General features: G+C 43.4%; 1 long non-coding RNA gene across 1 annotated transcript in view; it reads left to right on the top strand.

Moving 5' to 3' along the window:
- The window catches only part of LOC144827501 (uncharacterized), a 154758-nt gene extending 130304 nt beyond the window's left edge, over nucleotides 1-24454 (top strand). The window contains exons 3-4 of the long non-coding RNA XR_013610219.1: nucleotides 14741-14860; nucleotides 24255-24454. This is a non-coding gene — a long non-coding RNA (uncharacterized LOC144827501). The remainder of the gene's footprint in view (nucleotides 1-14740; nucleotides 14861-24254) is intronic.
- Nucleotides 24455-25212: the final 758 nt, after the last annotated feature.

The following is a 25212-nucleotide window of genomic DNA, read 5'->3' as shown; positions in this document are numbered from 1 at the left end:
CGGTCTCTTCATTGTGATCCATTTTATTTTGAAATTTCTTGCTGTAAATTGCAGAAAAAAATTATCACTTTAATTTATCGTTTTTAGTAATACATAATATAAAACTAACTTTATCAAGTATTTAGTATAACAGAAGGACTGTAAATAAATAACAGAAAACATTTTTCAAATTATTTTAAAGTGTACAACATAGTTCCCCTTACAAATTAACAACTCACCTTTTTGAAAGTAGGAGAAGCGTTAGTACTGTGTAAATCAAACACCAGAAATTGAGCACCAAAAATTCCTCACAAATGTACCTCAGACAGTAGTATCACAAAATGGCTGTGGTTTCCTCTCATTTTAGATATATACATAACCAATTAACTTTCATCACACACAAATACAAAACCAAAGTAACATTTTAATTGGTTCTAAATTTCAACACTTTCAAATGTGTTTTCCCCATGCAATTTTCCATAGGACATTTAGATACGTCTACAGCCTGAATGGCTGAACGGAATTACACCAAACTTGGCAAAATGGTACATCAAACCTAGGGGGTCAGGGAGGATCTACTATGCCCCCTTATGGTCATTTGCCCCTTCGCTTTGGCCTCCTCTTGTCTCTCGATCCTACCGAGAGACAAGATGGCGGCCGCTACGGACTGTTTGGAATGTTTACAGACGCCGGAGAACCAATCAGCTTCGCTTCACAAAGCTCCGTAACGCGAAAAGTACGCGAAGCGGAGCGCTGCCCGGTCCGCTGTCACAGATATATATCTTTTTTTGAACGTTAATTTCTCAAAATCCACTGGAGCACATATATTGAGACATAGCAAAGGCACATCGGGCTACCAGTACCTACAATTTTGCCAAGTTTCGTGCAAATCCATTCAGCCGTTCGATTATTATTATTATTTTTTTTTTTTGCCCCGCGGGGCCCTTTTAAAACCTCCACATCAAACCTAGGGGGTCAGGGAGGATCTACTATGCCCCCTTATGGTCATTTGCCCCTTCGCTTTGGCCTCCTCTTGTCTCTCGATCCTACCGAGAGACAAGATGGCGGCCGCTACGGACTGTTTGGAATGTTTACAGACGCCGGAGAACCAATCAGCTTCGCTTCACAAAGCTCCGTAACGCGAAAAGTACGCGAAGCGGAGCGCTGCCCGGTCCGCTGTCACAGATATATATCTTTTTTTGAACGTTAATTTCTCAAAATCCACTGGAGCACATATATTGAGACCTAGCAAAGGCACATCGGGCCAATTTCGTCCACAAACGCCAAAGTTATTAGACATAGAATTTTCAGAAACCCCATAGAGAAAAAATCCTAACTATATATACCCACTGGCTATCGCCAGTAGGTAATATACATATATAAACATATATAATCTGCATATCTATATAAATATAAATGAATGCATACATATACATATATGCATACATATGCATGTTATTTACATGAAAGTTTTAAAAACACTAATAAAAGCAAAGCTAAAAAGCCACCTCATTACAAACAGAATGGCTTTAACTTAAACGAGGGCGAGATCTATTGCATTTTCAATGCTTGTTTACTTTGGTTCTATCAAGAAGGCATTCAGATGTGTCACACATTTGCCATAAATTCTGAATGTTAGGACTCTAGTTGCTCATTAGATCACTGTAGTAAAGCTAGTGCTCACCAGGGAAGTCTGCTGCTAATCATGGTTTGCAGCCATTTTCCCGCATTTTTTATCCCGCAGACTTTCAGTCCGCATACCATTATCCCGCAAGGTCATTGACCTCGCATACCATTATCCCACATTTTTTCAAAACGCATGTGCATTTATCGCGCATGCCTTTACAAAGAATTACGTTTTAAAGGCATGTATGGTAAATGCATTTGCGTTGTGAAAACCACGATGACGAGAGAGGTAAGTGGGTTTGTGTTAATTATTTCGTGGGTTAGTGATTGTGTAGTGTAGTGTAGTGTAGTGTTGTGTAGTGTAGTGTTGTGTTAGTGTAGTGTAGAGTTGTGGTGGTTGTTTAGTGTAGGGTCATGCTGGGGGTAGTGTTTTAGGGTTTAGGGTTGTGTTGTAGTGTTTGAGTAGTGTAGGGTCATGCTGGGGGTAGTGTTTTTGGGTTTAGGGTAGTGTTGTAGTGTTTGCGTAGTGTAGGGTCATGCTGGGGATAGTGTTTTAGGGTTTAGGGTTGTGTTGTAGTGTTTGCGTAGTGTAGGGTCATGCTGGGGCTAGTGTTTTAGGGTTTAGGGTAGTGTTGTAGTGTTTGCGTAGTGTAGGGTCATGCTGGGCATAGTGTTTTAGGGTTTAGGATAGTGTTGTAGTGTTTGCGTAGTGTAGGGTCATGCTGGGGGTAGTGTTTTAGGGTTTTGGGTAGTGTTGTAGTGTTTGCGTAGTGTAGGGTCATGCTGGGGTGTAGTATTTTTGGGTTTAGGGTAGTGTTGTAGTGTTTGCGTAGTGTAGGGTCATGCTGGGGGTAGTGTTTCAGGGTTTTGGGTAGTGTTGTAGTGTTTGCGTAGTGTAGGGTCATGCTGGGGTGTAGTGTTTTAGGGTTTTGGGTAGTGTTGTAGTGTTTGCGTAGTGTAGGGTCATGCTGGGGTGTAGTGTTTTAGGGTTTTGGGTAGTGTTGTAGTGTTTGCGTAGTGTAGGGTCATGCTGGAGGTAGTGTTTTAGGGTTTTGGGTAGTGTTGTAGTGTTTGCGTAGTGTAGGGTCATGCTGGGGGTAGTGTTTTAGGGTTTTGGGTAGTGTTGTAGTGTTTGCGTAGTGTAGGGTCATGCTGGGGGGTAGTGTTTTAGGGTTTTGGGTAGTGTTGTAGTGTTTGCGTAGTGTAGGGTCATGCTGGGGGTAGTGTTTTAGGGTTTTGGGTAGTGTTGTAGTGTTTGCGTAGTGTAGGGTCATGCTGGGGGTAGTGTTTTAGGGTTTAGGGTAGTGTTGTAGTGTTTGCGTAGTGTAGGGTCATGCTGGGGGTAGTGTTTTAGGGTTTAGGGTAGTGTTGTAGTGTTTGCGTAGTGTAGGGTCATGCTGGGGGTAGTGTTTTAGGGTTTAGGGTAGTGTTGTAGTGTTTGCGTAGTGTAGGGTCATGCTGGGGGTAGTGTTTTAGGGTTTAGGGTAGTGTTGTAGTGTTTGCGTAGTGTAGGGTCATGCTGGGGGGTAGTGTTTTAGGGTTTTGGGTAGTGTTGTAGTGTTTGCGTAGTGTAGGGTCATGCTGGGGGTAGTGTTTTAGGGTTTAGGGTAGTGTTGTAGTGTTTGCGTAGTGTAGGGTCATGCTGGGGGTAGTGTTTTAGGGTTTAGGGTAGTGTTGTAGTGTTTGCGTAGTGTAAGGTCATGCTGGGGGTAGTGTTTTAGGGTTTAGGGTAGTGTTGTACTGTTTGTGTAGTGTAGGGTCATGCTGGGGGTAGTGTTTTAGGGTTTAGGGTAGTTTAGTTGTTTAGTGTATGCTAAAGGCATATTCGTTCTAAAAGTTTTCGTTATTTTAATTTGCAGCCTAATAGTACATGCGGGATTTTTTTTGCGGACTGATGGTATGCGGGATTACGTCATATATTCGCTAATCATACTTTCTATGGCAAAATGAACCCCCTCATTTTGTTCCTTTTTAAATTAAATGTTTTAAGAGTTACCACTTTATTCCAATCAAGATGGCTTCAGGTGTGCCATACCTTTGTAATAAGTAGGACTGTTAGCACTCTAGTTGTTCTTTAGAACACTCTGGGACATTCTGTCATTGGGCTATAGTTGGGCTACATCTGGCTGATATTTGGGCTACATTTGTTTTTTTGTCTCTGGTGGCCATCTTTGGGCTACATTGGGCTACATTGGGCTACATTGGGCTACATTTGGGCTCCAACATATATATAGCCCAATGTAGCCCAATATATATTTTTCAAAGTTAATTTTTGTAAAAACCACTGGAGCCTATATCTTGAGACATAGCAAAGGCACATCGGGGTACCAGTCCCTACAATTTTGCCAAGTTTGGTGTAAATCCATTCAGCCGTTCAGGCTAAAAGTGAGGCCAACCGCCCTATGGAAAATTGCATGGGAAAAACACGTTTTGGGACCCCCCTTTTTTCTCGGCCCCCCCTTGACGAAACCCCCCCAAATTTTCAGCGGCTGCTCAGAAACAAAATGTTCCATTTTCCTGAAAATTTCAGCCAATTCTGTCCTCAAACGCCAAAGTTATTCGACATAGAATTTTCAAAAATCCCATAGGAAAAAAATCCTAACTATATATACCTACTGGCTATCGCCAGTAGGTAATATATATATATATATATATACGATTTTCACCTCGCACAGCGGTTGCTGTGCAATGCACTTCGACTCCAGCCTCTCACAAAGCCAACCAGGAAAAAGCGCGTGTGCTCAGACGAACTTTAATTCATTTTCAGCATGTTATCCACAGGAATCACGGAACAAACCCAGCGCTTTTCGGCGACCCACACTCGCCTTGGTCACGGGTAACTTGTGTGACGCTAATAGGCAGTTTTAAATAAAGTTACTATTCAAAGTGCACATGTGACTTTCCCAGTGAAAATAATAAACATAAACAGTGGACATGGAACCTTTGGTATTGTTGGCCATCTTACAGTGGTGTTTGTTAACGATCTAATCATTTGTACACTTCTCTTTATGCTCTACAAATTCATCCTTCAACATAAGTACCATAAAATATCAAATAAATGTATCATTCCAAGTGGAAAATCATCCTGTTTACACCTTGCACATTTTCGGATTAACGCAATAATTATTGTACTTTGACACCTGTCAATAATCACCCCACAAACAAATTAAATACATCTCCAATACAGTTTTTTGACCCGCATCTTGCTTATTTGCATAGTTAATTGGCCTCCGATGTGCCACTTTTACGATGCTTCCTGGGACATGCAGTCAAATTCATGTACCTTTTTATCCTTCCAGTGGTTTTCTTGCTTGTGCTGTATTGTAGGGGCCACTTCAATAGCTCACCATTAAGCCCCCGAGTGAGACTCAGCCTGCCAACATTAAAAGTACCTGCTTCGCTGTTCGCATATGAAAGGGTTCTATGCGCAGATCCATTTCATTTCCAGACTGGTGCGTTTCCTCCACGGCCTGAAGGTCGCCGCGATTTGTATTTCTACATTCTTTTCCCAGAGACGAGGCCGCACTCCTCCACAGGTAAGTAAACATTACTTTTATTTCAATAGCAGGCTGCTTCACACCCCCGTCATGGTGCCCCTCCTTGTCCTTACGTGTTTCAGGGATGCTTTCCCCTTCATCAGAGTTCAAAGAGCACGAGCATGACTTTCCGTGCCTCTACATTGACCCGCATCTTGCTTATTTGCATAGTTTTATACATTAAGTACATGATTTTAAAGCATTATTTTGACAATGATAGCATTTTCATCAATTCACCCTTAGATAGCCTTTAGCTAAAAGGTTATAAAACTTTCTTTGAAGGTTTGGCAGAATATTTACATTATATATATATATATATATATATATATATATATATATATATATACATGTGGAATACACATCTGTAGTAGTGATTTATTTCTACCAGGTATAATTATTATACATGATTTTTTTGAAAATCCTTTGTATTTATACATGAATTTACAATAAATTTTAAAATATGTAATTATTTATATATTTTATAAATTGTACAAATGTGTAAAGTGCATTTATGCTCAAATTCCTATGTACGACATGGTTTAACAGTATTTTTTCTATGTTGTTTGTACTGTGAAATTGCCCGCGCACTAGCACTTTAAATATCGATACCAGCTCTAAGCAACTTGCCATGTGATCAAGCTTTGTGAAAGGCAAAACGCGTAATGGCGGCTGGCTTGCTGGATAAAATAAAGCACCTTGACTGAGCACTTATTCACGGGTCTGCTCCTTCGTCATTTGGAAGTGGGCTGGGGCGAGGGCTCTAGTCAGTTGGCAAATTACATTCATATGTTGTACTGAAGAGGCTTTCACGGTACGAGCAGAACCCCTTCTTGGCGACTGGGCTACGCGGCAGGAAGCACAACCTTCTCTGGTTACCCGGAAGAGGATTTACTAACTCCTGCGAGGAGTACGCTGCAAATGCCCCCCGACACCGTTGAAGCAAGTTTGCTGTTGGACTGACACCTGGGAAATTCTGCGCCAGCTGGCGCGGGAGTACGGTGATCAAGCAGAAGCTAACTGCATACGGAGTATCCGGTAAGAAGTGTGCGAGCTTTCTAACGGGGGAGATTCACTACCCGATTAGGCTGTGTCAAGGGTGAGCCATTGGTGCTCCCAGCGATATCTGCCATAATGTCCGCAAACAAGTTGCGCGAACGTGATGAAGCGGCGGAAACAATGTTTTTAGATTCCCCGGCTGGGGGGTCTGGTTCCACTACACAAGCAGTACAAGCGACCACTGGGAGCCCCACCACTCGGGATTTGTTCAAGAGGCTGGAGAAGCTAATGCGCTCCGAACAATCCAAGTGGTGGGAGCATCGGTCCCTTACTCGGTACTTACAAGTTAATAAAGTACCACGGGGACTTCACAGTGCATTAGCTCCCAGCTACGAGAATCCTGACCCTGCAATGCTTAAAGACTGGGCAGAAGTGAACTTAGAGTCATCAGCGATACTAATGAAGAACTTAATTAAGTATGCAGCAAATGATCGGTTAAAATTGGAGGATGAAATCGACAAGTTAGAAGAGGAAATCACCGCGTTGGGAATGAATGAACAAAAAAAGAAGTTGCGTGAAGATATGCTGGTCCACTTAAAAAAAGAGGAAGAGGTAATTAAGAAAAGAAAGACTTTCAAATTTGAGAGGGATCGCCTGGATTACCTCAACGGCCACATTTTTACCTTTGCCCGCCGCTATGATAGAGTGAAAGCGAGGGTCAAAAATTTGCAGAGCAAAAATGCTAATGGTGCACAGAGAATATCGGTAACAGCATCCGATCTTAGCTCCAATGCCAAAAGTGACCCGGAAGGTGAAAGGAATAATGACCAGGCTTTGGGGTTTACCAAACTCACAATGGCGGAGGAGGTAGACTGCCTCTGCATAGATCGGAGGGATATATTACGTTCACACACAGTGCCGGCCAAGCAAACACAAGGCACAACTTCAAGCGGGGACAGCGCCGCAAAAGGAGCAGTTGGCGCAAGAGGCAAAGCCAAGGGACCCCCAAGAGGGAGATGGAACCGATATCAGAATCGGAATACAACACCAGCGACAACTACAACTCAGTGATCAATCTAACCAATTCAGCATTAAAAAAATAAGAGGAAGCAGTGCTGGCATTGGGTATGTCTTACTGTCCGCCCTGCAATTTCAATTATGCTGATGCACGTATGGACACTTTTAGATTCGTGCACAAATTAAAACTCAGTAAATTTCACAGTCTTCAAACAAAAAAAAAGCGAACCGTTGAAGTAGCTAGGAGCCCTTCCCTATTGACAGTGGGGGACCAGGTAGCTTTGGATTAAATTTGGTCCCTACAAAAAGAAACTGATGGAAGTCAAGTACCTGAAGGAAATACAGGTTGGGGAAACAAGTATGTGAGTGCTACTCCGTTTAAACCTAAGTCCAATTTACAGCCCATAATGCTTTATGACAACATAGACGTTTATCATGATTTGTTGGTTAAAGATCTGAAAAAGCTACATTCAGTCACCAATAGCAAACGCCAAAGGATGAGCAAACAAAATTGGGGCTATCTGCAAATGATAAAAAAGTTGGACTATGATAACAAAATCTTGGTGCGACAAGCAGACAAGGGCGGCAACGTGGTGCTTTGGCCTCGTGAGTTATACTTGGCGGAGGCGGACGCACAACTTGGAGACACTTCTTGTTACAGAAAAAGTTACTTGCCCACATTGAAAACAGCGTGGGGGGATCAAAATGCGAAACTCCATGCTTGGAGAAGTGGGGGGGTTATTACTGAGGACGAATTTCGGTTCCTAAGAAAGAGCACCCGGTAATACCCTCCTTCTACCTAATCCCAAAGATCCACAAAGACTGTAAAAATCCACCAGGCCGCCCTATAATTTCGGCAATCAACAGTTCACTAGAGAACGTTTCCAAATATATCGATTACTTTTTACAAGACTGGGTGAAAGGACTGGGTTCTTATGTGCAAGACTCTACTGATTTTATCCGGAAAATTGAGAATGTGCAGTGGGGTCTGGATCTATTACCTGCTGAATACTCCTGAGGCAAAGAAGCCGGGAGCTAATTGTTTTTAAAACCTGTGATTGAAACTGTGTGTTTAATATTTACCATGCTCATTTAAAAAGCTATTTTGTACATCGAGTCTTACCGTCACTCCCTGCTCGAGGGTCACGCCCCCCTTGGGTGGCCACGCCCCCCCCACAAGGACGCTACAAGTACGCGCTGACTGCAAGCGCCGCTTTCATTAGCCGCTGAATACTCCTGAGGCAAAGAAGCCGGGAGCCAATTTGTTTTTAAAACCTGTGATTGGAACTGTGTTTTTAACATTGACTTGCTCATTTAAAAAGCTATTTTGCACATTGGCTCGCCCCTCACCTGGTCGGCGCAGGATAGCAGAACGCTTGCTGTTTCTGCCCGGTCCAGAGTCTTGCCGCCACTCCCTGCTCGAGGGTCACGCCCCCCTCGGGTGGCCACGCCCCCCGCGAGGACGCTATAAGTACGCGCTGACTGCAAGCGCCGCTCCCACTACCTGCTGAATACTCCTGAGGCAAAGAAGCCGGGAGCTAATTGTTTTTAAAACCTGTGATTGAAACTGTGTGTTTAATATTTACCATGCTCATTTAAAAAGCTATTTTGTACATCGAGTCTTACCGTCACTCCCTGCTCGAGGGTCACGCCCCCCTTGGGTGGCCACGCCCCCCCCCGCAAGGACGCTACAAGTACGCGCTGACTGCAAGCGCCGCTTTCATTAGCCGCTGAATACTCCTGAGGCAAAGAAGCCGGGAGCCAATTTGTTTTTAAAACCTGTGATTGGAACTGTGTTTTTAACATTGACTTGCTCATTTAAAAAGCTATTTTGCACATTGGCTCGCCCCTCACCTGGTCGGCGCAGGATAGCAGAACGCTTGCTGTTTCTGCCCGGTCCAGAGTCTTGCCGCCACTCCCTGCTCGAGGGTCACGCCCCCCTCGGGTGGCCACGCCCCCCGCGAGGACGCTATAAGTACGCGCTGACTGCAAGCGCCGCTCCCACTACCTGCTGAATACTCCTGAGGCAAAGAAGCCGGGAGCTAATTGTTTTTAAAACCTGTGATTGAAACTGTGTGTTTAATATTTACCATGCTCATTTAAAAAGCTATTTTGTACATCAAGTCTTACCGTCACTCCCTGCTCGAGGGTCACGCCCCCCTTGGGTGGCCACGCCCCCCCCGCAAGGACGCTACAAGTACGCGCTGACTGCAAGCGCCGCTTTCATTAGCCGCTGAATACTCCTGAGGCAAAGAAGCCGGGAGCCAATTTGTTTTTAAAACCTGTGATTGGAACTGTGTTTTTAACATTGACTTGCTCATTTAAAAAGCTATTTTGCACATTGGCTCGCCCCTCACCTGGTCGGCGCAGGATAGCAGAACGCTTGCTGTTTCTGCCCGGTCCAGAGTCTTGCCGCCACTCCCTGCTCGAGGGTCACGCCCCCCTCGGGTGGCCACGCCCCCCCTCCCTCCCTCTACAAACATGAGCACCAGTCGGAAGCGCAGCGGACGAGCGCAGCGGGCGCGACGATTGCGCGCCAAAGGCGCGCATAAGGCAAGCTCGTCTGCGCTCGTCCGCGCCTCGGCAGCGCCCGGAGCAACCCCCGAAGCTCCAGTCACCCTTCATACATCTGGCCCCTTGCACCTAGCGCGCGAGTCTTTAATCCGTCTTCGAGACTTTGCCCATGAAGGTCTCCTGTCCTTCGCTGAAACTGCCTATCCTCTGCAGGATTTCGCCTGCAAAGGTTTACTGTCGGGTGGTCTGCTGAATGTCAGGTCTTTACCCAAACATGCTATCGAAATCTCCCAGCTCATCGACAATCACCACCTCGACGCCCTATTCCTGACAGAGACCTGGACCCATTCCGACTGTACCATAGAACTGGATGGGGCCTGTCCCCCAGATTTTAAAATTCTGCACCTCCCCAGACCTAAGGGTCGGGGTGGGGGAGTTGGTATAATCTACCGAGCCTCCTGGACCATAAAAACCTTAGAAATGGATCCAGTGGCCGGCACGGAACTACTTGGACTCTTAATCAACTGCCACTCTGGATTAACTTTCTCGGCGGTGATCTGTTATCGTCCACCGGGAGCTTTCAACCTTACCCAGCAGCAGTCGCTTCTCACAACCCTTACCAACATGGTTACCTCTCACAACAAGTTGATGGTTCTGGGCGATTTTAATCTATGGCCCAATGGCAGCTTGGACTCTGCTCTTAACAATCTTCTACTTTCCTGTGAAGGCATGGGACTTTTTCAGCTGGTCAATAAACCCACACATTCCGCAGGACACCAGCTTGATCTAATCTTCTCCACTCCCCATTTAGTATTTTTGAGTGACATCCTGCCTATGTGTTGGACTGACCATGCGCTCATTAAATTCCACATAGCTGGCAGCAGGGCCTGCAGATCGGATCTCAGTTCTGGCCCCGATCTCCTGTACAGAAACTGGAAAATCCTGGACAAATCCAGACTGTCCGGTCCGGTTTTTGAGGTGGAAGACAGTTTTGCTAGCGTTCAGTCGGTAGAGGACAATTATTTGTCCTTTTGCACTAGGATTTCCAATACTGCTGATCGCCTAGTGCCTCAGAAGAGGGGCAAACCAAAGAGACGAGCACCTGCCCCATGGTTCGACGATGCTTTGAGAGCACTCAAACTTGCTTGCAGACAGGCAGAGAGAAGATGGAGGCAAGATTACTCTGACACCAACAAATCTCTGTGGAAAGACAACCTTCGGGCGTATAAAACTGCCATTGCCCGAAACAAAGCCAACTATTACTGCCTCACCATCACCTCTGCCAACAACAGTGCCAAAAGTATCTTTCAGATACTTAAAAACTTTACCCATCCCGACTGTGTTACTTCTTCGCAGCCCCCCACCCAAGCACTCTGTGACAACCTCGCTGCCTTCTTTACGCACAAGATAAACACCATTATTCATAACCTGGAAGTCCCCTCCTCTCTGGGAGCATCAAACACTCAGGAATCTAGCCCCTGTTCTCCTGATGTGACATCTCCAGGCCTCGCCCCGACGGCCAGATTACGGGAATTTCCTCCTATCCCGGTCCCTGAGTTCGAACGTCTGGCGCTTGGAATTACTTCTGGTTCCCCGCTCGACCCTCTGCCTCCTAAAATTTGGAAAAGTTTTGGAGCGGAGCTTTTTGGGATCCTGCGCCAAATATGCAACCAGTCGTTGCGCAGTGGGTATGTCCCAACCCTGTGGAAACAGGCGCTTGTTACGCCTCTCCTTATAAAACCCTCCCTCAGCTCCGATTGTCTATCAAACTATCGACCCATCTCCTTATTACCATTCCCGGCGAAAATCGCTGAACGATGGGTCAGTTCTTGTCTTTCCACTCACTTAGAACAGAACAACCTTTTAGACGATCACCAATTCGGATTCCGTCCCGCACACGGCACCGAAACGGCGGTCCTGACAGCCATGGAGGACCTTCGCGTGCGGGCAGACAGGGGCCAGCCTGTAGCACTGGTACTGCTGGACCTGTCTGCCGCATTCGATACGGTCAACCATGGTACGCTGCTGCGGAGACTAGGGGAGGCAGGGGTGGACGGCACAGCGCTGCTCTGGTTCCACTCCTATCTGTGGAACAGGAGACAAGCGGTCTCCCTCCCTCCATTCCAATCCTCCTTCACATCGGTACCTCCGGGAGTTCCGCAGGGCTCCTCCATCAGCCCCATTCTTTTCAACTTGTACCTGTGCCCCTTGATCAGGTTAATTAAGTCCTTTGGGATAAAAACGGTCAACTATGCTGATGACACGCAGCTCATCCTCTCTTGGGAAGGAGTAGATTCCACTCCTCTTATCTCCTTCCATGACTGTTTAAGAGAGACGGCTGGGTGGCTTCACAGAAACTCCCTCCAATTTAACGCCTCCAAAACAGAGGTTTTGTTCTGTGCCGGCACTGGGTCACCCCGCCAGTTTCCAAGTGACTTCTGGCCTCCAGACACGGTAGTTAAACCTCTACCACTTTCCTCGGTTCGCAATCTGGGAGCCATGCTCAATAATAAGTTGAGTTTGGAAACCCAGGTGGCAAAAACAGTAGGGATCTGTACTGCCTTGTTACGCTCCCTGCGTAAAATCATGCCACTCCTCCCGGCACAGGCTCGGGCGTCAATAGTCAGGTGTACAATACTTAGTCGCCTTGACTATTGTAACGCCCTGCTCCTCGAATCTCCAGTCACGCTGGTGGACCGACTCCAAAGAATTCAATCTGCCGCCGCCAAGCTGGCTCTTGGATGGATGAGAAGGTCTTCGGCCTCTGCGGCCTTGGCCGAGCTACATTGGCTCCCCCTAAAGCAGCGGGTGGCATTCAAGTCCCTCTGCATTGTCTTTAAGGCTCTGCATGGACTTGGGCCCAAACCTCTGCAAGCTTTGTTTCGGTGGTACACCCCCACTAGAGACTTACGATCCTCATCTGCTCGCCTGGTAATAGTGCCCAGATTCTATAAAGCCAGAACAGGGGGCAGGTCCTTCAGGGTCGCAGCGGCCAAGTTATGGAACAGTCTGCCCCCGGATATTCGCCAGATCCCTCATCTTCTTCCATCTAGGAAGCGTATTAAGACCTGGCTATTCCCCTAAAATGTTTCGGCTTGCCTGCACAGACACCTCGGCATTCGTCATTCTTTATTCTTTTCCTTCTGTAGAGTATTCGCTAGCGCCAGGAAGCCTGCAAGGTGTCAGTGCGCTCTACAAATACCTAAAATAAAAAAAATAAAAAAAAATATTACTTATGACCCTAGATGTATCCTCCTTGTATACTTCAATTGGACATCGGGATGGACTTAAAGCAATTGAACATTTCTTAGAGAAACGTCCCATACATTGTGGGGTGCACAATAGGATGTTGCTAGCCATGACAAAAATGTGTTTAGAGCAAAATTACTTTTTGTTCAATAACCAAATATTTCAACAAGTGAGAGGTGTCGCCATGGGGACCTGTTTCTCCCCCAGTTACGCGTGCTTGCACATGGGGCTGTGGGAGGAACAGGTCCTGGCGGGGGAACTCCGGGAGATCATGGAGCAACATGTGGTCACCTATCTCAGGTATATTGATGATTTATTTTTTGTATGGAGGGGCACAGACAGTGCTGCTAAAGATTTTGTCAGTAAGCTTAACAACAACGGTTTGAACTTGAAGTTTACCTCGTTCATACATGCTGAATCTGTTAGCGTTCTGGATATGGAAATTTATATTAAGGACAACAATATAGAGACCAAACTATACAGAAAGCCGACAGCGGGCAATACCATCCTTCACGCTGCAAGTCACCATACATGCCACTTGATTCGCAGCATCCTGTATGGGGAGATGCTGCGCATCAGGCGGATATGCAGCAGTGATGCGGAGTGTAGGATGGCTCAGGAAGTCAGCAAGCACAGATTATTAGCAAGGGGATATTCCAGTATCATCATTGAGGCTGCTCTAAGAAGGACGCAGCTTATGTCCCAAGAGGTAGCATTCACACCTAAAGGACATGATGTCCATATAACTTCCCTAGGAAATGAGATCATATCACGCATGATCATTACTTACAGTAGACAACACTCTGTCATTAGAAAAATAATCTATCGCAATTGGAATCTCATACATGGAGATCCAACGATTGGTCATAGAGTATCAGATAGACCCTTACTGACATTTAGAAAATCTACATCTATGGCCAAATCATTGGTCAAAAATACCTTTGAACCTCAGATGTCTGGCACATGGAAGGCCCTGTGTGGAGGTTTCAGAAAATGTGCTCAATGCAATGCTTGTAGGCATGGGATAAATAAGACTAAGTATGTTAGCCCTTTTTCACAAAAACCCAGTGAAATTACCAAGCGCTTGAATTGTAAGACGGACTATGCGGTTTATGTGCTGTAGTGCACGTGTGGGCTTAGGTATGTGGGGAGCACTCGTTTACCGGCCCACAAATGTGTACTTCAGCACATTAGGGCAATTAACACCAAGGACCAAGCCTACCCTGTGGCAAGGCATTTTGAAATTGAGCAGAGTTCAAATCCGTCACATTTATCTTACTATGTCATAGATTGTATATGGCCCATGAAAAGAGGTGGAGATCGAGAGGCGAGGCTTCGCCTACTCGAAACCCGGTACATTCTAGAATTGGACAGTAAACAGCCAAACGGGTTAAACGCCACGGAGGACATGCACACATGTCTTTAGCCATTATCCCGAAGCATCAACAAAGCAATTGTCATTTTAGTTAGTAATATTTCCTTGGGGGTAGTCAAGACAGAGGTTGACATCAACAAAGGTTCACACTTACCAAGGAGTATTAGGAGGTAGGAATGCTAATCTAGGGTTTTATACTTTGTAGGTTTTTGATCATAGCTTGTACTGTATATAATTGTTGTAGTGGAACCGTCTATTTTAGTATTTTTCTGATTATAGAGGCATCCTCACTTCTTCTTTTGAATATTCAAAATTTAATGAGCTACTAGAAGAGAGTTACACCAGGAGTATTGGCTCTATGTATTTTTGCACTAGCAAAAGCACGTTTTTTTTATTTTTAAAATGCACATTTCTTTGTTGATCTCTTACATGCCGGTATTTTTTTCAGGGTGTCAGACAGTTATTAGGAATTTAACTACTATTTGAGCAAAGAGTTTATGCCCACTGGGGCTTTATTCGAGAGATACATGTGGAGTACACATCTGCAGTAGTGATTTATTTCTACCAGGTATAATTATTATACATGATTTTTTGGGAAATCCTTTGTATTTTTACATGAATTTACAATGAATTTTAAAATATTTAATTATTTATATATTTTATAAATTGTACAAATGTGTAAAGTGCATTTATGCTCAAATTCCTATGTACGACATGGTTTAACAGTATTTTTTCTATGTTGTTTGTACTGTGAAATTGCCCGCGCACTAGCACTTTAAATACCGGTACCAGCTCTAAGCAACTTGCCATGTGATCAAGCTTTGTGAAAGGCGAAACGCGTAATGGCGGCTGTCTTGCTGGATAAAATAAAGCACCTTGACTGAGCACTTACTCACGGGTCTGCTCCTTCGTCATTTGGAACTGGGCTGGGGCGAGGGCTCTAGTCAGTTGGCAAATTACATTTATATATATATATATATATATATATATATATATATATATATATATATATATATATATATATATATATATATATATATATATATATATATATATATATATATATATATATTACCTACTGGCAGTCGCCAGTAGGTAGTTATAGTTAGGACCTAGTTTCCATAGGAAATCCGCAACATTCTATTGGGAATAACTTTGGCGCCGGTTGTTGAATCTTCGCCAATTTCTCAAAGAAGATGGCCCGCTCCGCTCCGCTCCTTCCCTGAAAGTCTTGGGAAGATTCCTCAAGCGGGGGCCGAGAACAAAGGGGGGTCCTAAAACGTGTTTTCCCCATGTTCATTTCCATAGGACGACTAGACACAGCTACAGCCCAAACCGCTGAACGGAATTACACCAAATTTGGGGAAATGGTAGGGTCTGGTTCGCAGATCACCCTTTTGGTTAAATGGTGTAAATCCCTCCAGTAGTTCCTGAGAAAATCAAAAGAAAAAAATATATATATATCTGGGTGGAGCCTAACCACACATCTCATCGTGAGATCTGATTGGCTGTCAGCACTTCATCCAGAAAGTGTTTGGCAGCCATCTTGGGACCAATATACATGATATCACCTCATTAAAAAGCATTACAGTTAATAGAAGGTTTTAGGACTTTAGTTACATCATAAATCATTTGTTGATGGTACCATACTCATTTTAGGAATTATGGTGTGTTCTAAGGTGATTTTACCATGTGAAAAATCCTTCTGCTGGGATATCATGAATCATGTTTGAAAGAAAACTATTATCTCATGCTTTTCCCACAGTGGTTTGGAAGGGGATCTATAAACTAAAATGAAAGCATATTTTCTGTAAATTCACATTATCTTTCTCAGTCATGTGAGAATGAAGTCTGACATTCTCAGTAAACCATGTACATCCAACAAGGACAGAGACTGTCAGTTGATTCCTTTGTGTTCTACTGCAGCTTCCCAGAGTGTTCTAAGGAACAACTCGAGGGCTAACAGTCCTACTTATTACAAAGGTATGGCACACCTGAAGCCATCTTGATTGGAATAAAGTGGTAACTCTTAAAACATTTAATTTGAAAAGGAACAAAATGAGGGGGTATATTTTGCCATATAAAGTATGATTAGTGCTGCAGAAAGAAAAATTAGGGCACATTTTGAGTGACTTCTCATATCCTCTTCTATTTCATTAAAACATTCTGACATGCAGTCTCCCACGATGGCCACCAGAGACAAAAGAGCCCAAATGTAGCCCAAATATCACCCAGATGTAGCCCAAGTATAGCCCAATGACAGAATGTCTCAGAGTGTTCTAAAGAACAACTAGAGCGCTAACAGTCTTACTTACGACAAAAGTATGGCACACCAGAAGCCATCTTGATTGGAATGAAGTGGTAAGTCTGAAAACATTTAATTTAAAAAGGAACAAAATGAGGGGGTTCATTTTGCCATAGAAAGTATGATTAGAGCTTCAGAAAGAACAATTAGGGCACATTTTGAGTGACTTCTCAAATCCTCTTCTATTTCATTAAAAAATTCTGACATGCAGACTGAAACATGCACTTTCAATACCAGCAGCAGACTTCCCTGGTGAGCAGTAGCTTTACTACAGGGATCTAATAAGCAACTAGCGTGCTAACATTCTGAATTTATGGCAAATGTGTGTCACATCTGAATGCCTTCTTGATGGAATCAAAGTAGAAAACTGAAAGTATTTCCTACTGAGGAGACTGTAGTAAATGAGGAAATTAGGAAACTTCATAACAAATAAGTCTCCCAAGATGGCCACAAGAGACAAAAGAGCCCAAATGTAGCACAAATACCCCCCAGATGTAGCCCAAGTATATCCCAATGACAGAATGTCCCAGAGTGTTCTAAAGAACAACTAGAGCGCTAACAGTCTTACTTATGACAAAAGTATGGCACACCTGAAGTCATCTTGATTGGAATAAAGTGGTAACACTTAAAACATTTAATTTGCAAAGGAACAAAATGAGGGGGTTCATTTTGCCATAGAAATTATGATTAGTGCTGAAGAAAGAAAAATTAGGGCACATTTTGACTTCTCAAATCCTCTTCTATTTCATTAAAAAAATTCTGACATGCAGACTGAAACATGCACTTTGAATACCAGCAACAGACCCCTGGTGAGCAGTAGCTTTACTACAGTGATCTAATGAGCAACTAGAGTGCTAACATTCAGAATTTATGGGAAATGCGTGACACATCCGAATGCCTTCTTGATGGAACCAAAGTAAACAAGCATTGAAAATGCAATAGATCTCGCCCTCGTTTAAGTTAAAGCCATTCTGTTTGTAATGAGGTGGCTTTTTAGCTTTGCTTTTATTAGTGTTTTTCAAACTTTCATGTAAATAACATGCATATGTATGCATATATGTATATGTATGCATGCATTTATATTTGTATTTATATAGATATGCAGATTATATATGTTTATATATGTATGTATATATATATCAACCCTCCAAACTGCACCTACACTCTGCACTCCCGGGCGGGTGCCTGAACGCGGCGGTGCCTGCCGCGAATGAATTCACGCTGCCAATTCCGTCAGTTACAAACAGAAATACAGGCACTCAGGAAGCATGTATCGAGAATGATTTATTTCAGCGAGGTATGAGAAACAGACGCGTTTCGGATTGCTCCTTCATCAGTGTTACATCGGCTTGTTTGGTCAGACACCATTTTAAATGTTCCCGCGTCACTGAGCAAGCAACAGCGACGAAGGGTCAATTCACCAAGCCATTCACGACAATGGCGGCCATTTTAACATAGTCAATGTTACAATACATATTATGCATCGACATAGGAACGATGAGGTTATAGCATATATTATACACCTGTACACCTGAGTTATTTTTTCAGATATTTATCATAAAACATCCTCACGTGGTCAACATCACCAGTTAATTGCAAAAATCTTGCCGTGGATTGGCAAAGGTCCACATATTAGCGGGGTCCGAGTGTCAATAAAGTTAATTCAAATGAATTTCAAAACAATCAAATATTATTCCCATATTCGGGCCATATGCCCCGTAAGTGGACAAAAAATCAGGCCGTGTATCGGCAAAGCCTAATAACCATAGGTGGACCACTAGGTATAAAGTTGGCAAAAAATTATAAACCTGTGTCATGCATAAAGAGAAAAACTTTGAAAAGGAAGCAATATGAACTCATACTCTATCATTCAATGCATCATATACAGCTACAAAATCAATACAGTTCATCAGGAAATCCCATGTAACTATCTCAGGTGTACAGTTAGCTCTTCAATCCTATTAAGCCCCTTCGGTGCCTTGGTTTGCAGGTCTATAATATAGCGGGATTCAAGCCTCCTTAGTCGTTGAAGCCTATTACCCCCTCTGGGGTTAGTTGGATCATGGTCAATACCATAGTATTGTAGCAGCTCTCTATTACTTTGGTGCTTTAAGGCAAAGTGCCGGGCTACGGGATAGTTTTCATTCTTATTTGCTATCGCCCGCTGATGTTCTAAAATTCTGACCTTTACGTTGTGGACCGTGCTCCCTATGTATTTTAGTCCAAAGGGACAAATCAAACAGTAAACAACGAAAGGGGTAAGGCAGGAGATGAATTTACTGATCTTCTTCGGTTTCCTACATCCTGGGATGGTATAGTGGAGAACACTTTTGTTCGTAGCGCAGGCCTTACATTCCCCACAGGGGAAAAATCCCTTCATGTCTCTGAGTGTTCCTGTACGTGGCAGTACGGGTGACAGATGGCTCTGTACTAAGACGTCCGTAAGGGACCTCGCTTTACGAAAGGTCATCAGTGGTGATTCTGGGACATCCGGACCTATAACTGGATCAGTCTGTAGGATATGCCAGTTACGTTTAAAACTACATCTCACGTTCTGTGCATCCTCAGAGTAGCCAGTAATCATCCGAAACTGAGCTTGTTGACCCTTTTTGTAGGCTCTGACACATCCTATGTTACCATCCCGATACTTCAAAAGATCGGCCCGAGATACAAGGGGGGCAAGATTGTCCTCCTAACAAGGGAACAATACTGCCGTGAAACATTATGACAACTTAATGATGGCAGATTTTATGAGAAGACGACACAAGATCGATATCTGGAGAGTATTTCTTCCTACCACGAATTGATCTCCAAATGGAGAACTCTTTCAATGCTCGAAACGGACGAATTCCTGTTTTTGAAAAACTATGAACCGGTGATCCCGGCCTTCTATCAACTCCCTAAAGTGCATAAAGATCTGGCGGATCCACCGGGTAGACCCATCGTGTCATCCAAAGGAGGATTGACCGAGAACCTCTCCAAATACATAGCCTCATTTTTTTTTCAGTTGGTAATTGAGCTTGACTTTTATGTTAAAGACTCTAAGGATTTTATTGTCCAACTGAATAGTATTGACTGGGATCCAGCATTCCTATTGATCACCCTTGACATCACAAGTCTATACACTTGTATAGACCATTCCCTGGGCATCCAAGCCATCACTTATTTCCTGAGGAAGAGACCTTTGAAATTTGCAGAGCATAATATCATGCTACTGGAATTCATAACATTTTGTCTGCACAATAACATTTTTTTGTTTCAGGGTGACCTGTGCAGGCAAATATCAGGGACAGCGATGGGCACCTGCTTCGCCCCCAGCTATGCAAACCTGTTCGTAGGCTGGTGGGAGGAGCAGATGGCCCTGGCTGATACACATGCCAGATGGGGTGAAAATGTGGTCGTGTGGCGTTGATACATTGACGACCTTTTCCTGATCTGGAAGGGCTCTTCCAGTCAGGCCGAGGAGTTTATTAATGATTTGAATAAGAACTCCTTGAATCTCAAATTTACACACGAGATAAGTACTACCTCAGTCAATTATCTAGATCTAACAGTATTTGTTAGAGAGAGAGTTCTCAGTACAGAACTCTATAGGAAGCCGACTGCCGGCAATTCCACTCTCCACGCACGGAGTAGCCATCCCCCCAATCTGATCAAAAGCATCCGATATGGGGAACTTCCCTAATTGAAACGTAACTGCACACATGACTCTGACTTTGAGAAATCTGCTACTGTTTGTATATCTAGATTCAGAGTCAGAGGGTATGAGGAAGGGCTTTTACTATCTGCCTATAAGAGAGTTCAGGCCATATCTCGGGCCGATCTTTTGAAGGATCGGGATGGTAACATAGGAAGTGTCAGAGCCTACAAAAAGAGTCAACAAGCTCAGTTTCGGATGATTACTGGCTACTCTGAGGATGCACAGAACGTGAGACGTATGTTTAAATGTAACTGGCACATCCTACAGACTGATCCAGTTATAGGTCCGGATGTCCCAGAATCACCACTGATGACCTTTCGTAAAGCGAAGTCCCTTAAGGACGTCTTAGTACAGAGCCATCTGTCACCCGTACTGCCACGTACAGGAACACTCAGAGACATGAAGGGCTTTTTCCCCTGTGGGAAATGTAAGGCCTGCACTACGAGCAAAAGTGTTCTCCACTATACCATCCCAGGATGTAGGAAACCGAAGAAGATCAGTAAATTCATCTCCTGCCTTACCCCTTTCGTTGTTTACTGTTTGATTTGTCCCTGTGGACTAAAATACATAGGGAGCACGGTCCACAACGTAAAGGTCAGAATTCTAGAATATCAGCGGGCGATAGCAAATAAGGATGAAAACTATCCCGTAGCCCGGCACTTTGCCTTGAAGCACCAAAGCAATAGAGAGCTGCTACAATACTATGGTATTGACCATGTTCCAACTAACCCAAGAGGGGGTAATAGGCTTCAACGACTAAGGAGGCTTGAATCCTGCTATATTATAGACCTGCAAACCAAGGCACCGAAGGGGCTTAATAGGAGTGAAGAGCTAACTGTACACCTGGGATAGTTACATGGGATTTCCTGATGAACTGTATTGATTTTGTAGCTGTATATGATGCATTGAATGATAGAGTATGAGTTCATATTGCTACCTTTTCAAAGTTTTTCTCTTTATGCATGACACAGGTTTATAATTTTTTGCCAACTTTATACCTAGTGGTCCACCTATGGTTATTAGGCTTTGCCGATACACGGCCTGATTTTTTGTACACTTACGGGGTATATGGCCTGAATATGGGAAAAATATTTGATTGTTTTGAAATTCATTAGAATTAACTTTATTGACACTCGGACCCCGCTAATATGTGGACCTTTGCCGATCCACGGCAAGATTTTTGCAATTAACTGGTGATGTTGACCACGTGATGATGTTTTATGATAAATATCTCAAAAAATAACTCAGGTGTAAAGGTGTATAATATATGCTATAACCCCAGGGTTCCTATGTCGATGCATACTATGTATTGTAACATTGACTATGTTAAAATGGCCGCCATTGTCGTGAATGACTTGGTGAATTGACCCGTCGTCACTGTTGCTTGCTCAGTGATGCAGGAACATTTAAAATGGTGTCTGACCAAACAAGCCGATGTAACACTGACGAAGGAGCAATCCGAAACGCGTCTTTTTCTCATACCTCGCTGAAATAAATCATTCTCGATACATGCTTCCTGAGTTCCTGTATTTCTGTTTGTAACTGACGGAATTGGCAGCGTGAATGTATATATATATATATATATACACATACATATATATAAATGCATATGCATATATATGCATATATATATGTGTATATGTGTGCATGTAGAGAGAGGTAGAGGTGTAGAGGTAGAGGTGTAGAGGTAGAGGTGTAGAGGTAGAGAGGTAGAGGTAGAGAGGTAGAGGTAGAGAGGTAGAGACTAGTAGAGAGAGAAGTAGAGAGAGGCAGAGAGTAGAGAGTGAGCAATAGAGAGTAGAGAGTGAGTAGTAGAGAGTAGTAGAGAGCAGTAGAGAGAGTAGCAGAGAGTGAGTAGTAGAGTGAATAGTATGGTGAGTAGTAGAGAGTAGTAGAGAGTGAGTAGTAGAGAGTGAGTAGTAGAGAGTAGTAAAGAGTAAGTAGTAGAGTGAGTAGTAGAGAGCAGTAGAGAGTGAGTAGTAGAGAGTAGTAAAGAGTGAGTAGTAGAGAGTAGTAGACAGCAGTAGAGAGAGTAGCAGAGAGTGAGTAGTAGAGAGTAGTAGAGTGAATAGTAGAGTGAGTAGTAGAGAGTAGTAGAGAGTGAGTAGTAGAGAGTGAGTAGTAGAGAGTAGTAGAGAGTAAGTAGTAGAGTGAGTAGTAGAGAGCAGTAGAGAGTGAGTAGTAGAGAGTAGTAAAGAGTGAGTAGTAGAGAGTAGTAGAGAGTGAGTAGTAGACAGTGAGTAGTAGAGAGCGAGTAGTAGAGAGCGAGTAGCAGAGAGAGAGAATAGTAGAGAGTGAGTAGTAGAGTGAGTAGTAGAGAGAGAGTAGTAGAGAGTGAGTAGTAGAGAGTGAGTAGTAGAGAGTGAGTAGTAGAGTGAGTAGTAGAGTGAGTAGTAGAGAGTGAGCAGTAGAGAGAGAGTAGTAGAGAGTGAGTTGTAGAGGGTAGTAGAGAGTGAGTAGTAGAGAGTGAGTAGTAGAGAGCGAGTAGTAGAGAGTGAGTAGCAGAGAGAGAGAATAGTAGAGAGTGAGTAGTAGGGTGAGTAGTAGAGAGTAGTAGAGAGAGAGTGGTAGAGAGTGAGTAGTAGAGAGTAGTAGAGAGTGAGTAGTAGAGAGTGAGTAGTAGAGTGAGTAGTAGAGTGAGTAGTAGAGAGTGAGTAGTAGAGAGAGAGTAGTAGAGAGTGAGTAGTAGAGGGTAGTAAAGAGTGAGTAGTAAAGGGTGATTAGTAGAGAGAGAGTAGTAGAGAGTGAGTAGTAGAGAGTAGTAGAGAGTGAGTAGTAGAGAGTAGTAGATAGTGAGTAGTAGGGAGTGAGTAGTAGAGAGAGAGTAGTAGAGAGTAGTAAAGTAGTAGAGAATGAGTAGTAGAGAGTGAGTATTAGAGAGTAGTGGAGTAGTAGAGAGTGAGTAGTAGAGAGTAGTGGAGAATATTCCAAAGTTTGGCACAGCACCACTTGCACAACCAGCCCAATCAAATCGTATCACTTAGAGTCCTTATTGAAGCGCTGAATCTTGGTGTATATTCAAATGCTTTTATTTTCCTTAAGATTATGTACCACAGCCAGCTGACACGTTTCGTTCTGTACAACAGAACTTCTTCAGGGCGTTCTTATTTCTTTCAAGTTATGTCGGTATCCTGTTGTCATATAACTAGATATTTCTTCCAAATGTTAGACGAGTCGTAAGTACATTCTTATTCAAAGTGACTAGGTATCAATTTTACCCACACAATTCGGGTAGACTTGAGTAATTTATAGCATCCTCAAAGTCAGTCTTTCAAAAATTCCAAAGTATAGGACATGATAATCCAAATCCAAATGTTTCTCAAGAAAAGTCATTTTCAATCTTTCGTAATATCGGCGTTTGGGCAGATATGACCCACGGACACGGTTTATGACTTTTCTTGAGAAACATTTGGATTTGGATTATCATGTCCTATATTTTAGAATTTTTGAAAGACTGACTTTGAGGATGCTATAAATTACTCAAGTCCATGGATGCTGCTGGGAACGCCCCCAGCAACACCCATTGCACGCCCCTTTAATGCAGGACACTGCGTTAAAGGGACTGATATTTATCAGGCAGGATTACGCCACAAAAAGTGGCTTAGTCCTGCCTGATAGATATCACTCAATCTTCTGCGCCACCGGAACGTCACAAAAAGTGACGTTCCGGAGGTGCAAGGGGTTCGTAAATAGTATTTGGGTTATACAGGCAACACAAGGAAAGGTTGATTGTTTATCAAGCTATGCTAGTATATTGGCAGTTTTTACATCGAGGATGGAGTGGGGGTGGTCACTGCGTGCAGTAAACTATCGACAATGAAGGAACATGACTGTGGGTTTATAGTTGATTAACGATTTACAATGCTCTAAAGGGGCAGAGTTTTGATTAGATTTTCTTGGAATGTGCATTTGTTAAAAAACTAATACAGGTTTTATGTCATTTTTAAATCTGAACAGCTTCCCCTGAAGAAGGGCCAATAGTGAGGGCCCGAAATGCATTGGGATTATCAATTTCTGCTGTGATACATGAATTTAATGTTCCGTACGTGAAGTGGTACGAGGTCTGGATGGGCACAACCACCTCATGTGAAGCAATGGGTAATTTTGGACAGTCATATTGTCAAAAAAGCAAGTTAAACCAGGATGAATTGTTAAAAGCGAAGAATAAAAATATATTGGAACTACGCAAAAAATTGTGAATGATTTTGCCTTCAAGCTGTGCGAGTGGGTAAACAGCGAAGAGTCGCTGCAACTTTTGTCTTTATCTTTAATGTGCCAAGGGAAGGCACGGTACCAGTCAGCACGCACAGTGGATCAACATGGAAAAACAAGAGAAACTTCAAAAATGAACGAAATTAGTAAAACAAGGTGTGCATATGCCATCCATATATGCATCAATTTTACCCACACAATTCGGGCAGACTTGAGTAATTTATATCATCCTCAAAGTCAGTCGATCAAAAATTCCAAAGTATAGGACATGATAATCCAAATCCAAATGTTTCTCAAGAAAAGTCATTTTCAATCGTTCGGAATATCGGCGTTTGGGCAGATATGACCCACGGATACAGTTTATGACTTTTCTTGAAAAACATTTGGATTTGGATTATCATGTCCTATACTTTGGAATTTTTGAAAGACTGACTTTGAGGATGATATAAATTACTCAAGTCCATGGATGCTGCTGGGAACGCCCCCAGCAACACCCATTGCACGCCCCTTTAACGCAGGACACTGCGTTAAAGGGACTGATATTTATCAGGCAGGATTACGCCACAAAAAGTCGCTTAGTCCTGCCTGATAAATATCACTCAATCTTCTGCGCCACGGGAACGTCCCAAAAAGTGACGTTCAGGAGGCGCAAGGGGTTCGTAAATAAGGTCCCATAGGTTTCACACTCGTTATAGTTAGGAAT

This window comes from Lissotriton helveticus, chromosome 4_1 (genome assembly GCF_964261635.1).
Source record: "Lissotriton helveticus chromosome 4_1, aLisHel1.1, whole genome shotgun sequence".
Classification (NCBI taxonomy): domain Eukaryota; kingdom Metazoa; phylum Chordata; class Amphibia; order Caudata; family Salamandridae; genus Lissotriton; species Lissotriton helveticus.
The sequence above is the reverse complement of the archived record's forward strand: the minus strand, read 5'-3'. Positions and strand labels throughout refer to the sequence as shown.